Here is a 4,365-nt window from a genome sequence, read left to right as displayed (position 1 = left end):
TGAAAAAAAAGAAAAGGTAGAGGTGTGATTATACATTGAAGACTTGGTCTTTGTGTTCTTTGAACTTGATTTTTAATTGAGACAAGAAAACAAATCTACCATGAGGTTACAAAATCCAAATTTGCTTTTTGGAAAAAGAAAAAAACTTTGCTACTAAAATTGCAGCATTTTTCACATCAAATCCTCATGAAAGTCAATTTGTTACGCTAAGTTAAAAAATACTTCAATATAACATATATAGGAGCAGAAATGCAGAATATAGACAAAAAAAATTGTTTGTGTGTGCTAGCGAGTTAGGCCCAGCGTCTGTTTAATATGGTATCAGAGTCATGCTTTCAATATTGGGATCTCGAATATATTGTTCAGATATCCAATATCAAATTATGTCAGAGCGTGCATGGGGTGGTGATGAATGAAATCCCAAATCGAAGATGATGGATGGTTCCTTAGAGTACTCTTAATATGGCTTTAGTAATCATCCTTTACTCTTCTTGAGTTAGCCCAAGGCATATTTATTTATATGGTATTACAGCAACCTTGGATATATGAGGGGTTTTAAAAAGTCTCATATCGGCCTTTAAGGGATCGGACGAGTTAGCTTTTTAATATGAATTGAATAATTTTTACGATAAAAATTAGCTTTTTGGGTTGAGTTAGATCGGATAATGATACTTACTTGAAGGGTAGTTAGTTTTTTGGGTTAAATACTTAAATTAAACCGGATGATGATCCTTACTCGAAGGGTTTGGAGAATGCCAGAATATTAGGTTGATACCCATAGGTCCCAAATTTCCATATATGTATTAAGATTTTAGAGAGTACTTGTGCATAATTAGATAATTGGAAATTTTTCTTAAGTATTATTTAAGACTTTCTCAGGGTACTATAAATATTTGAATCTGTATATGCATATATAAATTAGTTTAACTATTTATTGTTATATAGATATTTTTTAGAGTTTGACTATATACTGTTATATAGATATTTTAGAGGACCACCTTGAGAAGGTCCAATAAGAGTCCAAATCAAATCCAAATAATCAAACTAAAATGAAAAAAAATAAATTAAATCAAACTAAATATATTTTGGTTTTATTTCAATGATTTTATGTATGAAACATCCCTAAAATTCATCCACTTGCACTGTGAAAGGTTCAAAATTTTCAGATAAATGTTGAATCCCAAGTAGATTTAGAAATCTTATTTGGAGTAGGTCAAGTAAATTCGTTTTTTTCCTTTAAAGTAACGAAAGTAGGAAAAATAAGCGGCCTTGGTTCAAAAGATAATATAAAGACCTTAATGAGTCGTCATGTTACGTGTTTTATGTTTACATACACACCATCTCTTTTTATTGTTATCGTTTCTATTGAATTGAGCTTTCGTAAATAGAAAAATTACTTGAAATATATCATTATAATAAGGTGAAAAGGTGATATCTATCTTTGCATTTTGCTGTGAAGTGGTCAAGTTCAAGATTTGAATAGTACGTAGTATTTCCTCCGTTTCAAAAAGAGTGCTTTGATTTGACTTGGCACGGAGTTTAAGAAATTAAAGAAGACTTTTGAATCTTGTGGTCCTAAATTAAAGTTATGTCAAATGTACAAAATTGTCCTTAATCTTGTGGTCTTAAACATGCCACGTGGAAAACAAAATGTAAAATGTTATCAAAAAAGGAAAGAGGTCATTCTTTTTTAAACTGACTAAAAAGGAAAGGAGATCATTCTTTGTGAAACGGAGGGAGTATAATATTTTACTTGAAAAAGCGTTAGAAAGTTGGTCCTTGTATTCAGAAGAAAAACATTATATTATATTATGGCGGGAATTAAAAATTTCTAGAAATGAATGAATAAGAAACTGTATTTCTACTTTCTTCATGTTAAAAAGCTGAAAGCTAGGAAGATGCAAACTGCAGTGAAGAAGAAATTTTAAAAGGTATATTATAAGCTACTTTTTCACAGAGAGTTTCTCACTTTTTTTTATAAGTCTATAATATAATAAAAGTAATATAATACCCCCTAAAGCTATGACACAATCCTCTACGTGCTACAAAAATCAAAGCGTTAACCTTTCTTCATCCTTATATCCTTTTGTTATTCTTTGGATGTGTAAGTATTTTATTATGTTTGCTCACTCCTCGACACGGATGGAGTTGGACATTTCACTAAAAAGATTTAAAATATGGAAAATATAAAGGAGGTTCAGCATATATTATGTATACATAAAAAAAAAAATTCTAGCTATATATATAAATAGTGTAATTTTTTGTCAAAAGTACCTTAGCTCTACTCCTATTCCTCGATCGAAACACCAACAATTGTGTTTTTTTCTAGAGGAAACAAGTTAAGCACAAAATTAATTGGGGATTAGGTAACGAGTATTCCCTTCATTTCATTCTACTCGTCCCATATTGACTTGACAAAATCTTTAAAATATGTCTTCCAAATCATCGATCTGGTGCTTATTTATGTAGTCTTTTCCCTTAGCATCCAAGATTATGCACATTTATATTGTAAAGCTGATAATTCAAGATCGAGATAATGTTGGTGTCTAGCCCCGACCCATTTGTCATATATTCCTAGCTTTAATTTGAATGATTTTTATAATAGTGTGTGCTGTGCCTCATGTATCACCATTTCTCATTTAAAATGAGCTAGCTACTTCTAATTAACCATTGTCCATTGTGCAAAAGGGCAATTAGATTTTGGGGCATTAATTGTAAAGCATGTGATGAAAAGAATAAGGTTTAACTTTAGTCAAATCCAGGTTCTTTCTTTCTCGTGAAGTATCAAATGCATGGTTCATATTTCATTTCCCTTTTTCAATCATTTTTTAATTTGACTAATGACTTAAAGATTCTGTTCTTTGAGTATATGGGCTAGCTGTCTCCTTTCGTACCTTCCTAAACATACTTTTAACTCATAGTAAATTATATAATTACGTAATTACATACAATTAAAACAATAATTAAAGTTTGTAATGATTGTTTAGTTATCAAAATGCTAGACTTAGGCTTGGTGCTGGCACCATTTACATCTTTCTACTATATTTGATTTTGTTTGTTGTACTAATCAGCAAGTGTTCATTTTCAAAAAGCAATTATGAATATAATAAAACTTAACTAATCCTTTAATCCAACACATTATGATAAGTGATTCAAAATTAAGAAGTGACATTAATTAGTTATAATATTGATGTACCTTTTAAGAAGAGCTTGCTATATATATATATATATATATCTAGATGTTACTTTTATGATTAGACATATCTTTGCATGGAGAAATACAAAGACATACTAATTTAAATAGTACTAGTTATAAATAGATGGAAGTATTATAATTAGGGCTTTAGAATTTTCTACTGTAGTATTTCTTATGTAATTAAGGGGTTACATGGTAGTAGTAACTATAAGGTAAATATAGAGAAACGCTAACCTTACTGTATGAAAGTCAAAGGGGGTCTTGTCATCCACTACAATACTTAAAAAAAAAAAAATTGCGACATTACATTATTTAATGCCAATAATATAATTATTTCATACATATAAATGTTGTTAAAAGTTTTTTAGTAATTCTAAATATAATGATATTAATTCAATTGACTTTGCTGATTTTAAAAGGAGACAGGGATCGTGTGGTGGATTTCAGCCTTTTTGTTTATTATGTCCATCAAGAGGAATTAAAATGAAATTTCTTAATACAAATTACCAATACACCTATTTAGTAAAAATTATAGATCAAGTTAGTCTCCTTCAAGTTCGTACAATTTCGACAAGTAAAATGAAATTCTTACATGATCGACCAATTGCTATGTCATTATAAGAAAATACTTTTTAAAATGGGAAAAATACATAAGTTTGGTCTCACCTTTTAATTTACAATGTTTCAATATCCCGCCCAATTTTAGTTTGAGGTGAAATTAATATCCCTATTCTAATTTGAAGTGAAAGTGTGAAATCGAGTTTTCCAAATAAGTTTGAGGTCAAATAATTAATAGTGCTTTAAAGCGAAATTAACGCAAGTTGTAGTATTTTTTTTTAGATGTATGTCCTTGTTAAGTAGTTCGATTGTCATCGTTGTTGGATGCAGACAAACAATAGAATTGAAATTCATCTTCAATTGGCATGGATGAACTTTCCCTTTTTTTCATTAGTCTTAAAATTGGAATGGAGTGGAAGAAATGTATGGCCTTAAAAAAAGGGGTGAAAAACGTTTATATTTGAGATGGTTATCAATATGTACCGTTCAATCAAATTTATTGCATTGGCCAAAATATATAAAATTTATAGACTGATTATCTATATTATATGTATAGTATATGCATATTCATACTTAAATATACGAAATATATATATATATATATATATATA

This window comes from Solanum stenotomum, chromosome 2, assembly GCF_019186545.1.
Source record: "Solanum stenotomum isolate F172 chromosome 2, ASM1918654v1, whole genome shotgun sequence".
Classification (NCBI taxonomy): Eukaryota; Viridiplantae; Streptophyta; class Magnoliopsida; order Solanales; family Solanaceae; genus Solanum; species Solanum stenotomum.
The sequence above is the reverse complement of the archived record's forward strand: the minus strand, read 5'-3'. Positions refer to the sequence as shown.